This window comes from Oryzias latipes, assembly GCF_053564925.1.
Source record: "Oryzias latipes strain Hd-rR chromosome 1 unlocalized genomic scaffold, Olatipes_Hd-rR_3.1 chr1_Y".
NCBI lineage: Eukaryota > Metazoa > Chordata > Actinopteri > Beloniformes > Adrianichthyidae > Oryzias > Oryzias latipes.
This window is the reverse complement of record NW_027616335.1, coordinates 4,730,238-4,753,623: the sequence shown is the minus strand read 5'-3', so window position 1 is coordinate 4,753,623 and position 23,386 is coordinate 4,730,238. Positions and strand designations below refer to the sequence as shown.

At 43.4% G+C, this 23,386-nt stretch overlaps 1 long non-coding RNA gene across 1 annotated transcript; it reads left to right on the top strand.

Moving 5' to 3' along the window:
• The first annotated feature begins 9,186 nt into the window (after positions 1-9,186).
• Positions 9,187-10,302, top strand: LOC144990350 (uncharacterized). Its single transcript, XR_013654331.1, has 3 exons — positions 9,187-9,244; positions 9,877-9,938; positions 10,097-10,302. It is a non-coding gene; the product is annotated as an uncharacterized LOC144990350 (long non-coding RNA).
• The last annotated feature ends 13,084 nt before the right edge of the window (positions 10,303-23,386 follow it).

The window sequence follows — 23,386 nt, the reverse complement described above, 5'->3', positions numbered from 1 at the left end:
TGGGTCCAGTTCTAAAATCCAGCAACCACGACGTCCTGAGGGATCATTATCAAGAGACATCTTTCTGAGCCCAAGTAGGGGGCGATGATCTGTGATGATCATGAAAGCCGAAAGTCCCACATAGTGTTTAAACTCACGAACTGCCCATACTATAGCCCACAGCTCCCTGTCAAAAGTGGCCCACCGTTTTTGAGTGTGCGTTAGAGCCTGACTGGCATACGCCACCACACGCTCCAAACCTTCCACCTCCTGAGCTAACACAGCCCCAACAGAATGGTTAGACGTGTCTGTATATATTTTGAAAGGTAAAGAAAAATCAGGTAAGGTCACTACCAGTTCAGAGGTAAGTGCCTTCTTCAGGTAGGTGAAGGATGCTTCACACTCAGCCGTCCACTCAAAGGGGACATTCTTACCCGCCAGGTGATTCAATGGGGCGGCATGATCCGAAAAGTTCCTCACGAATCGTCTGTAATATCTCAATTGAATCCGGGGATCGCCAAAAACCGGAAATGGTCATTCTTTCGAACTGTCAGTCACTCAAAAAAAGTGTGGGATTCTAGATCTAAGCCCAAAGGGATTTTAGGTGGACATTTAAACATTAGAAGCATCATGTCAAAAACTGAACAGATAAAACACTTACTGCTTGATTCAAATCTTGATTACCTCTGTCTGTCTGAGAGCTGGCTTCATGAAAATGCCCCCTCTGCAGCACTTACTATCCCAGGCTACAAACTGTTCAGGAAAGACAGGGAGGGTGCAAAGGGTGGTGGAGTCATGGTTTATGTTAAGGACAGTATTCAGTGCAGGGAAATTTTTTGGCCTGATGCCCATGCACTGGAATGCCTAGGCCTTAATATTATACTGTCTCCACAAATGTCATTCACAATTATTGTGATTTACCGTCCCCCCTCATCAGATGGTGCATTTTATGAACAGTTTGAAAGGCTACTCAAAAACTGTAACCTAAGTAAGGAAATTGTGATTTGGGGGGATTTTAATATAAATTGGGAGGATACATCAGCAAGAAAAATCTAAAGCGGGTGACTGACAAATTTGATCCTGTGCAATTAATTAAGGGCCCAACAAGAATTACCACCTCAAGCAGCACTCAGATAGATTTAATATTTAGCAACCGTCCAGAAAGAATAACTAAGACATACAACATGTTAGCTGGCCTTTCTGACCATAATCTCCTCCTGGTAGTTAAAAAGCTATCAAATAAAAGATTTAATTTCTCTGCCACAGAACACGAATTCATTGGGATCCCAAAAAGAATTAAGGAAGATTTTAAGAATGCTGTTGATCAAACCGACTGGAATCAGATATTAAAGAAAACTGACTGTGAAAGGGACTGTGAATTATTCACAAAAACACTTAAAGAAATAATTAAAAGCTTCAGTTCAAGAATCAAAATCAAACAAAATAAAAACCAGCTACCCTGGATGAATTCCAACATTACAAAAATGATGAAAGAGAGGGATTTAGCACTGAAAAATGCAATCAAAAGTAAATCTCATAGTTCAAGATATCTATTTACAACATTGAGAAATAAAGTGGTAAAAAGCATACGGAAGGCCAAGGCAGATTTTTTCTTGACAATAATTAAGAATGCCAAAGGGGATTCCAAAAAAACATGGAGCCAATTGAAAAAACTTGAAGGAAAGGACACAAAATGTAAAAAAGGTTTAGAAATAAAGGTAAATGGACAAACTACTAATGATCCAGACACAGTTGCAGATGCCTTCAACAGAGGTTTCATTGAATCTGTATCCTTAATTGCTGCTCGTTTTAAAGCTAATGATTTGCATGTTTGTCCCATAAATAAGACCGAGCCTATACTTAATTTAATGACTGTCACTGAAATTGAAGTTGCACAAACAATCATGTCTCTTAAGTCAAGCAGAACAAAAGACATATTCGGGATGGATACTTTTGTGCTCAAAGAATTCTGCTCATCCTTAACATCTCCCTTAACCACTATTCTCAATCAATCTATCTCTGAATCCATATTTCCAAGCGCATGGAAGTCATCAGTGGTGATTCCAATCTACAAAAATGGTGACTCCATGTTGCTTTCAAATTACAGGCCCATCAGTATCATACCTACAGTGTCTAAGATCACAGAAAAACTTATTGCCCAACAAATCATTGAACACCTCAACAATACATCTTTTTCTCTTCATCCAATGCAGTTTGGTTTTAGAGCTCTACACTCAACAGAGACAGCCAACTGCTTTTTCACAGAAAACATAAAACAGCTGTTGGATAAGGGGGGTGTAGTTGGGGCTGTGTTTCTTGATCTAAAAAAAGCATTTGACACTATAAATCATAAAAAGCTACTGACTAAACTAACCAAATTCAATTTCTCCTCTAGTACCATAAAATGGATAGAATCATATTTGTCAAAGAGATCCCAGTCAGTTAGGATAAATCACTATCATTCCTCACCTCTCCCTATCTCTACAGGTGTCCTACAAGGTTCTATTCTAGGGCCTTTACTTTTTTCACTCTACATCAATGATCTGCCCTCTGTTTGTTCAAATGCCTTCACTCAGATGTATGCTGATGATACTGTCATTTATTCACATGGCAATAACACATCTGAGGTGGCAGAGAAGCTCACTGAAACGATGGGACATGTGGCAAAATGGTTGGAGCAGTCAAGTCTATGTCTCAATATAAACAAAACAGTTGCAATGTTCTTTTCCAAAACAAACCGCAAAAATATTCTGGCTGATGTTTTTGTGGCAGGAAAGAAAATAGACATTGTTGAAAAGTTTGAATACCTTGGGATTTTAATAGATACAACTTTCAATTTTAAATCACAAATTCAAAAAGTTTGTAACCATGTGAGGTTTAACTAGTCCAATTTTAGATTTATTAGGGCAAATTTGTCACTGCAAGCTGCCACAATGTTCATGCATGCAATGATTTTATCACACATGACATACTGTCTCACTACATGGTCACAGGCAAACAAATCAGCATTAAAACCTCTGGAGTCACTTTACAAACAAACTATTAAAGTACTGGATAAAAAACCAATAAGACATCATCACTGTGACATTTTACAAAAACACAAACTGTTAAGCTGGGAGAATTTCATTAAGTATACAAAACTATGCCTATTCTATAAAATCATTTACGGTCTGTCATCCCCTCCACTCAGTCAGTTTGTTAAAATAAGATCTTCCCAAAGAGTGACTCGAGGGTCGGGTCAACAAGACTGTATAGTTCCTCTGAGGAGAAGTGCCTTCAGCCAGAGCGCCTTCTCCGTAGCAGCAGCACAGGAATGGAATTCTGTCCATCACATCATAAGGCACATCACCACTTACACTCTGTTTAAAAAGAACCTAAAAAACTGGCTCATATCACAGCAAACATGTTCACATTGAACTGGATTAACACCTGCCCTTCCTCCTCCCCTCTATCACCTTTGTGTCTTTTATACTTGTTTTTTATGTTTTCACTATGTGCATGTTTTTATTAGTATATGTATTTTAGATGATAATTTAATGGTAAATGTATATTTTTAATTAATGTACTTAATTGATGTTTTTATGTTTTTAGGTTGACAATTTTTAACACCTGTCTGGGGACTACGGATGAAAAATAGCCTTTGGGCTAATTCTGGCGCATTGCAGTGATGCTTTTAATGTGCACTGTCCCTGTTAAATAAACAAATAAATAAATAAATAAATAAATATGAGCATAAACCCACAAAGGCTCTCACCTCGGACGGTGTGCGGGGAGTTGGCCAACTTTTCACTTTGTCAGTGTTTCTTGGGTCTGGCTCAAGCCCCTCTCTGGAAACAACATGACCTAAGAAAACCACATTATCTCTGGCAAAATGGCACTTTTGAGAGTTAAGCTTCAACCCTGCATCCTTAATTCTTGTTAAAACCACTTCCAAGTGGTGCATGTGATCCTCAAAAGAGCGGCTGTAAATCAGAATATCATCCAAATACACCAAGCAAATATGCCATGGCAAGCCTCGGAGCACGAGCTCCATCATCCGCTGAAATGTGGCAGGCGAATTACTTAGACCCATGGGCATAGCCCGCCACTGATAGAGCCCCCTGCCTGTCGTACAAGCTGTCTTCCCACGATCTTCCTCAGCTACTTCTACCTGCCAGTAAACGTTCGAAAAATCCAGCGTGCTAAACCACATGGAACCGGACAGGGCATCTAGGCTGTCATCCACTCTTGGCAGCGGGTGCGAGTCTTTGATCGTGACTGAATTTAAACGGCGATAATCAATGCAAAAACGCCACTGGCCTCCCTTTTTCTTCACCAGCACCACAGGGGAAGCCCAGGGGCTGCAGCTCTCTTCAACCAACCCATCAGCTAGCAGGTTTGACACTTGCCGTTCAATTTCAGCTTGTTTATTTGGCGCAGCCCTGTATGCACGCTGTTTAATGGGAGGATGGTCACCCGTGCGAATATGATGTTTGACCAACATGCAGCGACCCAGGTCTTTGCCAGAGGAACAGAAAAGAGAGCAAAATCTCCCTAGAAGGGCAGAAAGTTTAGCTCTCTGCTCTTCAGTAATTGGGGAGTCTTCCAGAGTGAATGACATGTTTGGTTGAGCCTGAATACCATTTATTTCGGGGACCGTCAGAAAGGGTCCAACCTCAGTTGGAGTTAATGCATACAACTCACCCAAATGTAGTCCCCGTTTTAACTCGACCGTATTACCCATGGGGTTAAGGACTCGTGCCACAGAAGCTCCCTCTTTGACTGCTGTCACTGAATGCGCGACCACCAGTCCAACTTTCTCCGAAATATTGGGCTCCAAGTAACCATCAAAGTTCATAGTTGCTAGGTTTGTCCCTGTTGAAGAGGAAACCGTTACAGGGACCAGGGGCCTCATTTATAAAACTTTGCGTTGGATTTGCGTCAGAAGTGGCGTACGGATGAAACATAGGACGTGCGTACGCACAGAAATATTCAGATTTATAAAACCGTGCGCACACACATCCTACGCATCTTTCCCTTAATAAATCACATCCGATTCTAAATGCAGCGCAGCTTTTGCGGCTTCATGACACGCCCATAGTTGCCCATAAATAGTCCGTGAAACGCCCACAAATGAATATTCATTGATTGCAAAACCATGGCACACACCGAGAGGAAATCAAAAAACGTAACTTCACTCAATGTGAAGTAGAAGTTATCGTTGGCGAGGTGGAAAAGAGGAGAAAACTGTTTTTTGAAGTTCACAGTGTGGCAATTACTAATGCAAAAAAGGCACGTGAGTGGCAAACGGTAGCAGACGCCGTAATGCTGTAGCTTCACAACCTCGGACCGTGGCCGAAATAAAAAAGAAATGGTCGGACATCACGTCGGTCGGACGTCTAGATGCATGCACCGGGTGACACGAGTGGTTCCTCCGAGTGCTCTTCTGTTACGCCGGGCCCAAAAGCCCGCAGAGGTCCAACAGGACGGCTCGAGGAAGTCGGAACCGGCTCATAAGCCACTCGTCCTCGTCTTCTTGCTGTCTAAAGATGCGTTCACACTGAATTCTTCCATTTGCCATATCTTCTAAGAGCGCAAGATTAGCCATTGTGCGTCATTATGCATTTTGATGGGGCATTTTATTTCCATCCATTTATTGCATCAGACAAGCTACAGATGTCGGTAATAATCCACGTGGAAATGGGAAATTGTTCCGCGCAAATGTAATTTCTTGTTGCTTTCGGAATGGTTGAGACATACGCCATACATTGTTTTATCAAAAATAAAACAAACTAAAGGCAAATGCATGAATACCATAATTCCATAGCTTATGAAGAAATGTTTTAATATGAAAACAACTTTCCCCAGTGGGCATTAATACATCTGTCCGTCCGTCCGCACGCCTGCACCTATATCTGCTCCGCCAGACGGACACACTGTTTTGTACATTATTTCATTCTGTTAACTATATTATTTATCAGGATGAATTGCACAACATGCCAATGTTGCAGAACATATTTCACTTTTCTTTCTGCAAATATGTGTTCATTTGAATTTCTGTTGTAATTTTCGTTTGATCTTTTTTGTTTGTTTCACTGCTGATCGATCAAACGGGTGTTTGTGTAGGCTTTTAATTGTAAGACTTGCTTTGTGAAGTCTTCATGTTATTTATGAGAGGCAGGATTGTCATTTTCACTTTCACGTGTTTCTTCCATCTGCCGACGGTGTCGCCGTTTCTCATTTCACCCGTTTTTGTGCGTACGCCTGTGTCAGAGCTTGCGTGAAGGACAGCACATTTTCCCGTCAAGTTTGCTTTTTATAAATCTCAACTATTGCGTAGAGAGTGGCGTACGCCTTCTTTTGTGCGTACGCAACGTTTATAAATGAGGCCCCAGAGCTTCACTCAGTGGTGGAATCATCACCATGTTGGCCAGAGACACGTTACAACACTCAGGGACCATTTCTTGACCTCGCAACAGAGGAACACGCACATCCCATAGCTGAAGCTGACCCCGCCTGAGGTCTAGTAACGCATGGTGCTTGACCAGGAAGTCCATTACAAGCAGCACAGCCTGTGTAGATTCACGAAGCACATAAAATGTGTGTTCCCAACACATAGAACCTAACCGAAATGTAATAGACATAGTGCCCAGGGTGTCTAATATTTGTCCATTAACTGCCCGTGAGAACACAACATTTTTCTTCAGGGGTCGGTTCTTCAATGAAGGGACTGACATGCGAAACTCTTCACTTATGAGTGACACTGAAGCGCCTGAATCAATTCAGATGGGAACCTCAGTACCTTCAACCACCCCTCTCACATAAGAAACAGGGCAGTTAGCTGAATCAATCTCATTCACCGTCTTATTGTCCTCCTGATGCATGTTGTCTGAAGAAGAACACGGGGTCTGTGTATCGACTCCCACCTTAGAAACATCCCTGTGATGTTTGCTGTCGTCACGAGGTCTCTGAGGCAGAAAACGCACTCCTCGTTTTCTGGGAGTCGAATCATGAGAGGCTCCCCATCCTGGGCTGGGGCTCCGCGCTCTCCACCATCTTGAGTCGGAAGGCGATGAGTACCGTTGGCGCCTGGGAGCTTCGTAGTCCCATTGTGAGCGAGGTGGCTCTCTGTCCGGAGAGCGGCCCCTATGACTTTCAGGAGTTGGCCTGGGCTGGCAGCCCCTCTCTTCACAGGCACAGCGGGACACGGATGGAGGAAAAGCTCTCGGCGCATCCCTCAGTCTCCCGTTTTCATCCGAGAGTTCTTTCATTTCCATCCTCATGTGAAACACGTCCTCCGTCAGTTTGTCTATGGCTTTATGCAGGCCCTCAGCAGTAGACCCAGACTGTACTTGCAGCTGACCCCCAGCGCAGGAAGCGCGGCCATAGGGAGCTGCACAGTCTCTCTGCAGAGCCTCTCTTGCATTCTCACACCTCTCTGCAGACCAGCGAGGAAACGCCGGAATTTCTCCTCTCGTCGTTGTGCCACGTCTCCGTACAGCGTGAACGCCGCCATGACGAGCCGACTCACATCCGCGGCGAACACCTGCAGGCTTTCTCCAGCCGCCCGGGTCCGCGCTGCCAGGCTGGTCCTGAAGCGCTCCAGAGCCTGCCGCTGACCGAAAGCCTCTTCCAGCTTCTCCTTTGTGGCCTCATAGTCCAGCTTCACAAAGTCCGGGAGGCTGTCGTGGCACCTCCACGAGGTCCGCCGACTCCCGCCATTGCACCGACAGCCACCTCCAGCTGTCTGATCCAGCTCTGGAAAGTCTGTCCATCATCTCCAGCAAAGGGAGCAGGCAGATAAATTTGAAAGTCCCCGCGGGGAAAATGCCTGCCGGCGTGTCCCGCGCCTGGTTTAAACGGGTCCTCGTCTCCGACCCACATGGTTGGCAAGCTAGCTCCACAAAAAAATTCGCCAATGCTGTACAAGCCGTGACATTAATCTTCAGCAGCGCACGGTCCAGAGTCACTCGACAAAAATAAAATAAAACCACCGCTGCCACCAATGTAGCCGGCCTCACAGGGTTCGGTTTTATCTGTGGAGTTTTCTATGAAGATTCTGTCTGAAGATTAAATAAATGTTAGCGCCACATTTAAGCATGAATGATGCTAAGCTAACATGGACTGTCTGCAGCAGAAAGGCACGGAAACGATCACAAGCCTGTTAGCATCGTATCTATAAAATGTACCGTCACTCCACGGCATCAGGAATACAAACACATGATGTTAATAATGTAGCCGGCCTCACAGGGTTCAGTGTCGGTAGATGTGAATGAAATTATGGTGCTCAGACACACACGTCTGTTCACTCCACAGGTCTCTTTATTATAAATCTTGCACAGCAGAACACATGCCCCCTACAGTCCCACTACCGTAACTGCAGTAGTAAATGCATGAACATGAGACACTGCATGGGCTGCTACAATAATATCCAAATATTCTCGGTTTATAGAGCTTAAAAGGCACGGACAAGCTTACCGCGTGCTGCAGTCTGGTCTGTGGCAGTCGCGTATGGAAAGTTCCAGCAGGAGGGCAGACTGCGCGCTTTAATTGGTCCAATCAGCATGCAGAAGCATACCAAGCTGCATAGCGATAGGGGGAAGGGAGGCGTCTACAATTGAAAATTAAACACTGACCCCGTTTTCTGGAGGGAATTTTGTATTGTAATTCCTGAGTTAAGGTAACGACCAATCGATCCCATATGTTTACAACTAAAAATTAACGCAAATTGTACGCTTTTTTGGTCAATTCTGATCCATCCATCCATCCATCCATCTTCTTCTGCTCATCCGGGGACCGTACAGCATCGGGGAGACACCGCACCAAGTGATCTACCCGTGGAATTGAGGAGGAAGCCGCTAACACGGAGATTAACGCGGCGAAATAGAGGACGCCGTGGAGGCGTGCGGCAGTGGCTCAGGAAAAGAGGACACTGCCCACCTCTGCCTTCAGTGATCCTCAGCAACGTGCATGTGTGACAGACAGAGCTGTGGGTGGTGGTTTGTCCCTCATGGTGTTCCATAGTTTAACATTCATGGCCAGCACCTGTCTGTTGAGCTGTGATTGGCTCACAAAGCTGATAAATAGCGGCAGTGGGAGTTTCATCTAGATGCTGGTTTCCTGGTTTGGTCTTGGTGGGTGAGCTTGACATGTGGACCTTTTTTACTAAAGCTTTTAATCATTTGAGTCCTTTTACTAAAGTTTTTAAGCATTTGAGTTTGCAGCATTTTAAATTCTATTTATACTAACAGGTGGTGGCATGAGTTCTGACCCTGGGGCATGAGAGGTAATATAAGGGTTTGTAAAACATGTGTTTGTCCCAGGGGAGAACTAACTTATTTTTCCTTTTTCGTGAAGGAAATTTGTTTTATTATTATCATTTTTTAAATGTATTTGTTTAAATGTTAACTCAGATTGACCTTTTTACCTTTTCTGAAAACAGTTCTGTGTGTTTGTTCATCTGCTTCTCATCCCCAGCTAAGAGGGGGTTTTACGACACACTGTCCTTAGCTGATAAGGAATACTGTTTGAACTTAAAATCCAACCAAAAGGGTCATTTGACGACACCCCCTAATGAACTTTTTCTCTTTGTCTTGAAATTGTGACCTCCCACTTGTGTTCTTAATAAAAGCAGCACAGGGAGAGGCAGACCTCTGAGAAGAGAAACGTGGTGGACCTTTTCCAACACATTTGCTCCTCTCCCTCGTGCATGAGAAACTTGATTCTTGTTATGGTTTGTTGTTTATAATTGTGTTTTTCTTTAATGTCTAGATGCATTTATCTGACACTTTTCAAGCAGAGTTGCCACTGCTGTTTTGCTTGTAGTGTTTTTAGTCATTGTTTTTAATGTTTTAACTAACCTTGACACCCTTGCTTTTATCTATTTTTAAACTGTTTTGTGCTCATTTTTAGTTTTAGTATCTTGGTGTCTGGACCTGGCTGAAGGTGGCTGCCTCCTTCTTTTATCCTTATGGTAGCTGGTGGGTGCCATATATAGTATTGTGTAAGGGGGACCCCCCCTGTTTTCAGCCCATAAATTAGTGGTGACCTGCTCAGGTGCACCTCTTCTGTTTTGTATTTTCTTTTAATCACTGTTTGGGTTGTGGTGTGTTTTTGTGTGCATTTGGGCCCTGAGCAGGTACTCCTGGTGAGAGTTGGATCAGAGATCTCCCTTGGTGGTGTTTGTGGCTACCCGCCAGTGCAGTGGGGCTGAGGCGATCCTGGAGGCAGCCGCCCTCATGCAGTGTTGGAGTGCGGTCCAACTGTCCGAGTCTATTTTAACTTTCTCTTTTCATGGAATTTGTGTCAAGTTTTTAATAAATTGTATGTTTTTAACCTATCAAATCCAGTCTCCATTTGGGGTGCAAATGTAAGAGGGCGTTCGGTCACAAAGTGGCGTTGTCGGCAGGATCGGATTCCTCTACTGAATTTAAGAGTTGGATCTGGATTTTTGTTTTTTTAAATGTCTTTTTAGTTTGTTTGTTTGAAAAGCAAAACAGCAGTGGGCACACCGTGGGACTTGAATAACGAGGGTGCTACATTGCCAGCCCAGCGCTTCAGAGAGACTCCATCTCAGCGATGGCAGATGAAGTGGAGAAGTTAAGAGACCAGGTTCGCCAGCTTCAGGAGGCCAATGATCGCCTGCTACAGCAGCAAGCTTCAGCCGGCCCGGCTAATCCCAGAGACTTTGTGGACCCACCAAGCCCGGCTTTGTTGGACAGATTGATGTACCTCCCTAGGGAGCGAAAGTGTCCAGTGTTCCGAGGGCGTGTGGGGGTGGGTATTGATGACTGGGTAGAGGAAGTTGTAGCTTGTGTACGTGTTAGACGCCTAGGTGCTCTTGATAAAGCGTTTTTCATCTTTGAGCATTTAGAGGGTGAGGCTAAAGAGGAGATACGATATAGGCCAAGATGTGAGAGGGAAGACCCAGAAAAGATTATCAATATTCTGAGGAGCTGTATGGGTGTTCAAGTTCTTATGTAGCCTTGCAGGAGAAATTTTTCTCCAGAACACAACAGGAGGGTGAATCCCTCCAAGAGTATTCTCATGCCCTGCTCTCAGTCATGGACAAGATTAAGCAGACCTTCCCTGAGTCTGCGCCTCAATCAGACAAACTCTTGCGCGACCAGTTTATTGAACATGTCCTGGATCCAGACCTTCGTAGGGAGTTAAAAAGGCTGGTGCGTTTAACCCCGCAAATGTCTATGTGGGAGGCACGGACTACAGCAATTCAGTGGGAACGTGAAGGTAGACCAGGGGAGGATCGTCGTGGTGGCCTTTATCCAGTCCCTTCTATTTGTACTATGCAAGGTTCAAATGTGAAGTCTGGCGTCCCTCCTCCCTCAGTTGGTGTCATTGGCCCTGAACTGGTGGAGTTGCGTGCTCTAATCTTAAAGCAACAAGAGCAGATTAATAAGCTGACTGATGCTATGGCTACATTACAGAGAGCACCGCGGCAAACTCTGCCAAACAGTGCAGCCATCATTTGTAGGCGATGCCAGCAAGTGGGTCATTATGCAAAAGAACGTGATAATGAACGCGTTCGCACTCGGAGCCCTTCTACCCTATCCCCCCAACAGGCGGATAGTGGTCTTAATTCCCAGGTTGTGGGAATCTAGTTCCCTCCAGCATGCTGAGCCACACGTTGGAAGGGGACCTTACTGGCTCTAACAGTGAGAATTCAGTTGACCCTAACTTGACCTCCCTTGTTGCACAGTGCCCTAAGGCAGTGTTTTTCAACCTTTTTTGAGCCACGGCACACTTTAACCTTGACAAAAATCCCGCGGCACACCAGCATCCAAAAAAAAAAAAAAAAGAAATTCATGGTCTGTATTGATCGACACTGAGCTAGTAAGGCAGAGATGTTATTGGCCAGGAATGAGCGATGACATTAAACAATGGTTCAAAGACTGTTCACAATGTATCCTGGCAAAGACCTCTCAGCCCAAACTCAGTGCACCCATGGGGCATTTGTTGGCTTCCCACCCAAACCAAATATTAGCAGTGGACTTTACCCTTCTGGAGCCAGCTACTGACGGGAGAGAGCATGTCTTGATAATGACTGATGTGTTTTCTAAATTCACACAGGCGGTGCCTACCAGAGACCAGAAAGCCGCAACGGTGGCCAGCGCCCTTGTTAGGGAGTGGTTTTTCCGTTTTGGTGTTCCCGCTCGCCTCCACTCCGACCAAGGACGCAGCTTTGAAAATGCTGTTGTCGGTCAGCTGTGTAACCTGTACGGAGTGCAGAAATCCCGGACTACACCATACCACCCCCAGGGAAATGGGCAGTGTGAGCGGTTCAATCGGACAATGCATGACCTGTTGCGCTCACTGCCAGCAGAGAGGAAAAGACTCTGGCCAGAATACCTGCCTCAATTGGTGTTCTGTTACAACACCACTGTTCATCAGTCAACAAGTGAGTCATCGTACTACTTGATGTTTGGCCAAGAACCTCAACTGCCGTTCGATTTCCTTCGGGCAGGATTGAAGAGCCAGAACAGGGGCAAGTGACTGACTGGGTGCGAGAACACCAGCGCCGCCTTGCAGTGGCCTTCCATGGCCCCAGGAAACGTCTACAGGCAGCTGCCCTGAAACGCAAAGACCAGCATGACCAACAAACCCTCTGTGATCCATTGGCAGAGGGGCAGCTAGTGTACCTGAAAAACTGCATCATGCGCGGTCGCACCAAGATCCAGGATGCCTGGAGTCCTGTTTTACATAAGGTAATACAGGCCCCTGCACCAGATGGAGTTGTGTACTCAGTTGCACCCATTCAAGATCTGGGTAGGATTCATCAAGTCCACCGAACCATGATGAAGGCAGCCAATGTGGATCGGGCCTCAGAGCTACCTCACATGCAGGAAGTGCCTCAGGTAACCAGAATGCAGTCTAGTGGTGAGGAGGACGACCAGGGTGCATGGGTCATGCTTGACGCCAGAGGAGGCCAACCTGAACCATCCTATGCACAAACCCCCCTTCAAGGTGACCTTGTGGACAATGTTACACCTCAGGAAGAGTGCGTCCCTGCTACAGAACCTTTCCAAGCTCCTGTGTTACCCACTGGGTCTGACGCAGAAGGTCCGAGGAGGTCTACACGCGCCACAGCAGGAAGACATAGAAACCTGCATCATCTCCCAGCATCAGTGTTGAATCAGGCAGATGGGGCTACGAACTCCCAGGTAGCTGAGCTAGAGGGTTGCATTACTGCCATTTTTCGACCATGGTGTTAAGTAGGTAGATTTGCTTTTTTGTTTTTGTTTTTTTTATCCATGGGGCACGGATACAAAAAGGGGGGGTAAAATTTGACAGACAGAGCTGTGGGTGGTGGTTTGTCCCTCATGGTGTTCCATAGTTTAACATTCATGGTCAGCACCTGTCTGTTGAGCTGTGATTGGCTCACAAGGCTGATAAATATCGGCAGTGGGAGTTCCATCTAGATGCTGGTTTCCTGGTTTGGCCTTGGTGGGTGAGCTTGACATGTGGACCTTTTTTTTACTAAAGCTTTTAATCATTTGAGTCCTTTTACTAAAGTTTTTAAGCATTTGAGTTTGCAACATTTTAAATTCTATTTATACTAACAGGTGGTGGCATGAGCTCTGACCCTGGGGCATGAGAGGTAATATAAGGGTTTGTAAAACATGTGTTTGTCCCAGGGGAGAACTAACTTATTTTTCCTTTTCAAGCAGAGTTGCCACTAATCTAGCCACAGGGGTTGCAAGCCAGTTGCCTCTGTGCCGGTCCCAAGCCCGAATAAATAGAGAGGGTTGCGTCAGGAAGGGCATCCGGCGTAAAAATTGCCAAAATAACCATGCGAATCATCCACAACACTTTAGACATACCGGATCGGTCGAGGCCCGGGTTAACAACGACCGCCACCGATGCTGTTAACCTACAGGGTGTCGGTGGAAATTTGACTACTGTTGGTCGAAGAAAGAGGGGAGGCAGAAGGGTCCGTGGCCAGAGAGAGAAGGGAAAAGGCAGGAACATAGGTTTGAGAATAGGGACTCTTAACGTTGGCACAATGACAGGGAAAGGCAGAGAGCTGGCAGACATGATGGAGAGAAGGAAGGTAGATGTACTGTGTGTGCAGGAGACAAGGTGGAAGGGCAGCAAGGCACGTAGTATTGGAGGAGGATACAAACTGTTCTATCATGGTGTTGATAGGAAGAGAAACGGGGTAGGTGTGATTCTGAAGGGGGAGTTTGTAAACAGTGTTCTAGAGGTATAAAGAGTCTCAGACAGGATGATGAGCCTAAAGTTAGAAATTGAAGGGGTGATGGTGAATGTAGTCAGTGGGTATGCGCCACAGGTTGGCTGTGAGTTAGAAGTGAAGGAGAGATTCTGGAGTGAGTTGGATGAGGTCATAGAGAGTATCCCCAGAGGAGAGAGAGTTGTTATTGGAGCAGACTTTAATGGGCATGTTGGTGAGGGCAACAGAGGTGATGAGGAGGTGATGGGCAGGTTTGGTGTGAAGGAAAGGAATCTGGAGGGACAGATGGTGGTGGACTTTGCGAAGAGGATGGAAATGGCTGTAGTCAACACTTACTCCCAGAAGAGAGAGGAACATAGAGTGACATACAGAAGTGGAGGTAGGAGTACTCAGGTGGACTACATCCTATGCAGACGAGGTCATTTGAGAGAGGTTATTGACTGCAAAGTGGTGGTAGGAGAGAGTGTAGCCAGACAGCACCGCATGGTGGTGTGTAAGATGACTCTGGAGGTCAGGAAGAAGAAGAAAGGGGAAAACAGAAAAGAAGACCAAGTGGTGGAAGCTACAGAATGAAGAAACTTGTGAGGAATTTAGGCAGAAGTTGAGGCAGGTCCTGGGTGGTCAGGATGAGCTTCCAGATGACTGGGAAACTACAGCAGAAATTATCAGGGAAACAGGTAGGAAGGTGCTAGGTGTGTCATCTGGAAAGAGGAAAGACGGTAAAGACACTTGGTGGTGGAATGAGGAAGTACAGGAATGCGTCCAGAGGAAGAGGTTGGCTAAAAGGAAGTGGGATGTAGAAAGGACTGAGGAAGGTAGACAGGAGTACAAGGAAGCACAGCGTAGAGTGAAAAGAGAGGTGGCAAAGGCCAAACAGAAAGCTTACGATGAGCTATATGACAGGTTAGACACAAAGGAAGGAGAAAAGGACTTGTACAGGCTAGCCAGACAGAGAGACAGAGATGGGAAGGATGTGCAACAGATAAGGGTGATTAAGGACAGAGATGGAAAGGTGCTAACAACCCAAGAGAGTGTACAGAAAAGATGGAAGGAGTATTTTGAGGAGCTGATGAACGTGGAAAACGGCAGGGAAAGAAGGGAGGAAGATGTGGTTGTTGTGGAGCAGGAAGTAGCAGAGATTGGAAAGGATGAGGTTAGGAAGGCTCTGAAAAGGATGAAGAGCGGAAAGGCCGTTGGTCCTGATGACCTACCTGTGGAGGTATGGAAGTGCTTAGGAGAGACAGCAGTGGAATTTCTAATGAGGTTGTTCAATAGGATTTTAGAGAGTGAGAAGATGCCTGAGGAATGGAGGAGAAGCGTTCTGGTTCCGATCTTTAAGAACAAGGGTGACACGCAGAACTGCAGCAACTATATGAGCCACACAATGAAGCTGTGGGAAAGAGTAGTGGAAGCCAGGCTTAGGAAGAATGTGGAGATTTGTGAGCAGCAGTATGGTTTCATGCCCCGTAAGAGCACCACTGATGCCATTTTTGCTTTGAGAATGTTGATGGAAAAGTACAGAGATGGTCAGAAGGAGCTGCATTGTGTGTTCGTAGATTTAGAGAAGACGTATGACAGGGTGCCTAGGGAGGAGCTGTGGTACTGTATGAGGTCGTCTGGAGTGGCAGAGAAGTATGTCAGAGTAGTTCAGGACATGTATGAGAGAAGTATGACGGTGGTGAGATGTGCTGTAGGTCAGACAGAGGAGTTCAAGGTGGAGGTGGGACTACACCAAGGATCAGCTTTGAGTCCTTTTTTGTTTGCTATGCTGATGGACAGGCTGACAGACGAGGTAAGACAGGAATCTCCCTGGACAATGATGTTTGCGGATGACATTGTAATTTGCAGTGAGAGTAGAGAGCAGGTGGAGGAACAGCTAGAGAGGTGGAGGTTTGCTCTGGAAAGAAGAGGCATGAAGGTCAGTCGTAGTAAGACAGAATACATGTGTCTGAACGAGAGGGATCAAGGTAGAAGCGTTAGGTTACAGGGGGCTGAGGTGAAGAAGGTGCAGGAGTTTAAGTACTTGGGGTCAACAGTTCAGTGTGATGGGGAGTGTGGAAAAGAGGTGAAGAGGCGAGTGCAGGCAGGTTGGAGCGAGTGGAGGAAAGTGTCAGGAGTGTTGTGTGAAAGAAGAGTGTCAGCAAGACTCAAAGGAAAAGTGTACAAGACAGTGGTGAGACCAGCTCTGCTCTATGGGTTAGAGACGGTAGCAGTGAGACAGAGACAAGAGGCTGATATGGAGGTAGCGGAGATGAAGATGTTGAGGTTCTCCTTAGGAGTGACCAGGTTAGACAGGATAAGGAACGAGAATATCAGAGGGACGGCTCATGTTGCCTGTGTTAGCGACAAAGTCAGAGAAACCAGACTGAGATGGTTTGGACATGTTCAGAGGAGAAATAGTGGATATATTGGTAGAAGGATGTTGGAGATGGAGCTGCCTGGCAGGAGGGCAAGAGGACGGCCAAAGAGGAGATATATGGATGTGTTAACAGAGGACATGAAGTTGGCCAATGTTAGGGTAGAAGATGTTCATGATAGAGTGAAGTGGAAAAGGATGATTCGCTGTGGCGACCCCTGATGGGAAAAGCCGAAAGAGAAAGAACATATTACAGAAAATATAAGAAATAAAAAAGTATATAAATATATACACATACATATACAACATAAGACAAAAAGAATAATTACTTCAAAAAGCTTTGGGGTTTAATAAATTTTGAATTTTTCAAAAATTAAATTAGTTCAAATTGCTTTTTGGTTTTGCAGATGTTTGACAATGGTACAATACTGATTTATTTCACTCAAAAACTGCTGGAATTTAGGTTTGGAGTTTGACCATTTGGCTTTATGAATATGAAATTTTGCCAATAATAAAAACAATTGTGTAATGAAAATACAATCTTTGTCTACTTTGACATTAAGGTAACCCAGAACAATGTCTTTATCCAAAAATGTAACAGTTTGTTTAGTTATATTTCCAATATATTTTCCCACTTCAATCCAAAACATATTAGTATGTCTGCAGTCCACAAACAGATGATAAATAGTTTCCTCCTGAGTTCCACAGAATGAACAAGACAGGTCCACAACAAATCTACTTAAAGTTTTTTTGGTAGGATATATACAATGCAATATTTTTGAAGGACACCTCTTTTATTTTGTTATTTAGACAGTATTTATTACTAATAGTCCAAGCATATGTCCAGTTTATGTCCATAAATTTGGACTCCCAATAAAACCTCCCAGCAGGTAAGGTTGTGGTATGTAAAAGATTTCTTATTTGCTTATTGGAAACTGAATTAACACAAATATCCACATTGTCCAAAAAAAATTGTCTGGGTTCTTAATTGACTTGTGTTATGAATCCCTTGAAAAAGTTGAAGTAGACTGGTTGGAATGGCATCTAACCCTATGGCATATTCTCTGGGTGGAACAGGAATACCGATTTTTAAAAAGAAATTCTTCATACGTTAGAAGATGTCCATGAGAATTGAAAAGTTGTCTGATTAAAACAATATCATTATCATACCATCTAGGGAAAAAAAGGGATTTATTCTTGTCTTGTAAATTAATGTTATTCCAAATAAAACAAGTTGTTGGAGAAAAATTATGCTTATAAACGAGTTTCCAGGCCAGCAGGGCTTGTTTGTAAAAGTTTGAAAGTTTTGTGGGTAATTTTTCAATTTTATAATTACATTTTAGCAAGAATTTAATGCCTCCCATTGTGTCAAATATATATTTGGGAAATGAATTCCAGATATTGTCTTCCTCTTTCAATAACTGGCTTAACCACTTTATTTTAAAAGAGTTGTTTAAAGTTTCAAAGGTTAATACTTCCATGCCCCAATATTTTCTGGTGTTACACAAAATATTTTTCCTTAAGTAATGACATTTTTTCCTCCAAATAAAATCAAATATTTTGTTTAATAGGTTACAGATGTGTTTTGGCATTTCTAAAGACAGAGACACAGACAGATCTAGAGATTCCCTCAGGTTTAGATAACAGAATTCTACCGTTCAGAGAAAGATCTCTCATTAACCACATGTCATATCTTTTGATAATTTGTTCAGTTATTGGCTTGAAATTAACTTCACTGCGATTCTTTTTCATTTTCATCAATAATTTTACCAAGATGTGTAAGTGAAGATTTAACTGGAATACCGTTGATTTCTGGTGAATCATAATCTTTTAGTGGAAACAGGACAGATTTGTTAAGGTTCATTTCTAATCCAGAGACTCCAGAAAAGTCCTTGATTCCTTTGATTGCATTTGTTGTTTCATGTTTATTGGCCAAAAAAATAGTTGTGTCATCTGCTAATTGAGAGAGTTTAAATTCTCTCCCTAATGCTGTAATACCACAAAATGGACATTTTTTTAAATGAAGGGCCATAACCTGAGCAACTAGTCTTCCTCTTTCGGCTTCTCCCATCAGGGGTCGCCACAGCGAACAAGTCGCATGGTAAACTTGGCAATGTTTTACGCCGGATGCCCTTCCTGACGCAACCTTCTCAAACCGGGCTTGGAACCGGCACAGAGGTAGAGAAGGGAAAACTCATAACCTGATCAACTAGTAATAAGAGAAAAGGGCTGAGAGGACGTCCCTGCCGGATTCCTCTGTTAATGTCAAATCTGGGAGTTGTGCCGTGTGCAAGTTTAATCGAGCTGTTGCATCCATTGTATAGAACCTCAATTGCTTTTAAAAATCTTTTACCAAATCCAAATTCTTTAATAACTCGAAATCATAAAACTGTGACTTATTGTGTCAAATGCCTTGTAAAAGTCAACAAATAAGATAAAACTATCATCTTTAATATATTCATTATAATCAATCATGTCAAGTATTAATCTGATATTGTTGGCAATATTTCTACCAGGCATGAAACCAGATTGTTCTTCATCAATTATATTATCCAGTCCTGGTTTCAATCTTTTGGCAAAAATAAGAGCTCATATTTTAGCATCATTGTTTAACAGACTAATTGGTCTCCAGTTTTCTATGCATAATTTGTCTTTTTGTGGTTTGGGGATGAGTTTCATGAGGCCTTGTCTGAGAGTTGGGGGCAATATACCAATGTCTAAAGCCTCTTCAAATAAATTTGATAGAAAAGGGGTCAATTTAGCAATAAAGAATTTATAAAACTCACTAGGTGGAAAAGAGGAGACAAATTTTGTTTGGCGGGCACAGTGTGGGCATTACTAATGCCAAAAAGGCACGTGAGTGGCAAACGGTGACAGACGCCGTAAATTCTGTAGCCTCACAACCTCGGACCGTGGCCGAAGTAAAAAAGAAATGGTCGGACATAAAAGTCGAGGCAAAAAAAACGTCTGGCGCTGCATCGCCAGAGTGTGTCTGCCACGGGTGGGGGACAGGGGAAACCGGAGCTGACCCCTCTTGATGAGAGACTGGCGGCTATTATTGGGGAATCCCTATTAAGTGGAGTGGTGTCTGAGGCGCAGGGGGACACCGACGCGCCAGATGCACCGGGTGACACAGGTAAGAGAAATGATTAAAATGAATGCAGTCAAGTCACATGTATGCAGGCTACACAATTACAGTTTATTAATATAGAACAATTTTATTTTAGTTGCTGGGTGTTGCAGCGGGGCCAGTGGTTACGATGCTGCAACTGAGCAGCAGTCTGGACCCAGCGTCTCCGCGGCACGCGGCTCTCAACCAGTGGCGGTTCTACACTAACTTACTGCCTGGGCGAGTAACCCCACCAGCGCCCCCCCCCGCACACATACAAAATTTGACAACATCCTGTTGTGTTCCCTATCTTCTATTTAGCCATTTTACACAAAAAATGCATGACTTTTCTAGACTCGTATTACAGGGGGGTCAAACTCAGTCACACAGGGGCCTAAGTTAAAAACACGCTTAAGGTTTTGGGCCGAAGAAGATAAACATTTACTGAACACACTAAAGCTAAACTTTTAAACCTTTTAAACTGAACTTTTTGAACATAAATATGAATAAAAACATGAACACAAGTAGATAAACCTTAAATAACTTGTAATATTTTGTTCTCCATTTAAATATATTCTGTCAAAATTATACAAATATGAACATGCTGCAGGACAAAAAACAAAGAAAGCCTGGAAATATTAATAAGAAATTATATATCAAATAATTCCATTTTTTTTTTTTGCTCTTTCATCATTTTTAGAGCATTTTTTTAGAGCTGGACTCCTGCTTCATTTTTAGCAATAATTTCTTAATGTGTGACATCCTGTGTGTGTCTTTGTGAAACATATCAGAGGGATTAGATCTAAAAAATAAAACTTATTGTGATTAATATGTTTAGGTCTTATAAAACATTAAAGATTAAATCTTAGAACTCATCAGTGGGATTACTCCAAAAATATTTGGCATTTCCCTAAATTTGTGCAACACCAACAGCAGAAATCCTCCAAAAAAACTCAGCTGCCCCCACCACCCCTCCCCCTCCCCTTCCCTCTGACACACGCGGCTCCGTCTCTATGACGGGAGGCGCAGCTGCGGCTCAGAGTTGATTGTCAGATAGAAAAAGACTCCCAATCACCTGTTAGTGTGATTCAGCCAGCCACCGGCGAGTTGCGCTCCCCTCTCGAGTTTTTTGACTTATGTTCCAAAGACTACCGCAAAGAGGTGTGGCCGCAAGCGTCTTGCAGCAGAGGGTGGTGGTCACGTGCGCATCGGGTCTGCTGTGTCGGAGCAAAGAATTGTGGGAAATAATCTCCATTGCCTGCTTTTTTCGAAATTGGGTTGAGCACGGGTGTTTGTTCTGCCTAATTCCTTTTCATGTGCCTGTTTTACGTTGTTTCACTCTGAGGTATTCTTTTTTTTTTTATTTTTTTTTTGCACCATAAGTGTGAAGAGCAAATAGGAGGAAGACATTCTTAAGAGTCTGATGTGTTAGAATAAAAGCATTAAGAGTCGGCTGCTGAAGCAATTTCAAATGAAAAGCTCCAAGCTTCCTCTTTGAATTTAGTCTATTGCAGTGTTTTTCAACCAGTGTGCCGTGGAAAATTGCCCTCATTAACTTATCTAAAAACATTTCCCATCTCCAGGATTTCAGCTCTGTGTTCATCCAAACAGGCCCTGATAAAACACTGAGGAGTTAGGAATATAAAAGATCGTAAAATACTTTTTCTTTGCGTTTATTTTATTTTATTAAAGACATTTTGATAAGAATGACCGTACCGCGATTCAGCTGCAGCTCCGGCTGTATTTGGGAAAAGTCCCGTCCCTTTGACTGTCTCCACCAATCATTCTTGAGGGGCTTAATCACATGTCATCAGTCTGACCAATCAGAAGTGGTTAAAGTCTTCACTTCCTTGTCCCGATTTAGCTCGTAAAGTCGCTCAGTTCTAACAAAAATACCAGCTAAGCTCGTCTTTTGCGCTGTAGCTTTCCACAGAATCCGGTATCAGACCGTGGAACAAGTGAACAAAACAATGAAGCTCCGAAAACCGATCTCCGGCCGTTTTATGCACTACATCTCCCATGATGCATTGGGTTGTGAGAGTGACAGGGCACAAGGAGATCTGTCGTTAGACGTCTTGAAACCAACGAACACACATCAAACTATTTTTAAATCTTCTAACTTAACTTTTATTTAATCTTTTAGAAAAAAACAGCTGCAGTTTCCAGCTTTTTCTGCAACAATTATCTCAAAAATGCATGTGAGATTGTGGAGGGGCTGTAGATCAATACAGACTATGAGTTTATCCTTCTTTTTTTAAATTTTTGGATGCTGGTGTGCCGCGGGATTTTTTTAAGGTTAAAGTGTGCCGTGGCTCAGAAAAGGTTGAAAAACACTGGTCTATAGCACATTATGTGTAACGCCTCAGGCACGGCAAATGCCGCCCCCTATGAAGTGCCGCCCTGGGCGACCGCCCACATCGCCCATATCAAAAACCGCCACTGCTCTCAACCCTCCAGCAGTGGACATGTCCTCACCAATGCAGTCCTTGAAATGCAGAGGGAAGTCATTACGTCAATCAGAGAGGTGGCCAAGGAGTTGCACGAAATCAAGACTGCCCTGACTGAACTAAACTGCACTATGAGGGAATATTTGAATAAATAATATTTTCCGCACCTTTGGTTGTTCTTTACAAGCGACGCAGCACAATTCAAACTGCCCAATCCCGCGAGATTTGGGTTGGGTCCCGCCTGTTGTTAGATCGGCACCGCAAGGGATTGTGGGATATCATTCCCTTTGCCTGTCTGGACGGATTTGGGTTTAACTGTGGCTTTTTGACCAAATGTGTTTAGTTGTTTAGCTGTTTTACTGTGTTTTGCCGAGTTATTTTGTCCTACTTTGCTCAAGTCTCTGCACCATGAGGAAGAGGGAGGGAGAGAATGATGAGTTTATATAGCACCCCTACTTTTTCACGATGTATTAACAATGTCGGAAAATTCCTAAATGACTAAACGCACATAGAATAAACATTTTGGTTATTTTTATTGTTAAAAAAAATGAGGATCTGCCGGCTCATACATAGACATATGAGAGTTCAAGAATTTTAATTCATTACGATGGAAAAAATATTAATTGAATTGGAGTAATATGACATTTAGTTAAATAAATATGCAAATTTGAGTTGTATTAACAACTATTGATTTCTTTAGACGTAAGAAATTAGGTTGAATAAATTTAACACAATTACTTGTTACCAATAGAAGTAATTCATTTAAGTTGGCACAATTGGATAAGTTATGTATATATATGCGTCACACATGAAAATGGAAATAAGATCAGAAACTCGTGCGTTTACTTTGTCTGTTCTTCTACTACAAGGAGAAACTCGTTCTTTTGATGATGCAGCCGTGTTACTTTTTTGATGGATGTATAATCTTCATACGCCGTCATTGAAACCTCAGACTCCGTCTCACTGAAGTGAAGCGCTTTCTTTTTTTTCTCCACGCGTTTCCATGGTGACTCCGGAAATCGGCGATCTATTGAGAATGTCTTTATGTACTTGACATGCACGTGCATTAACCCAGGGTTACCAAGTCGAGGGTAATTACGCCAACTCATATACGGTCTTTTGGAACCGACATACCCAGACTAAGCAAATTCAGTCGGATTTCAGCCAGAGTTCAAGCTTAAAGTCAGGCTAGTTTAATGATTGACAGATAGACACAGTCTCCTGAAAAAGTTCTTCATGAAATAAATTAGCCATTGTGAAAAACAGCAACATGAAATAAAAACAAAGCTATTTAGGAAAATATTTAT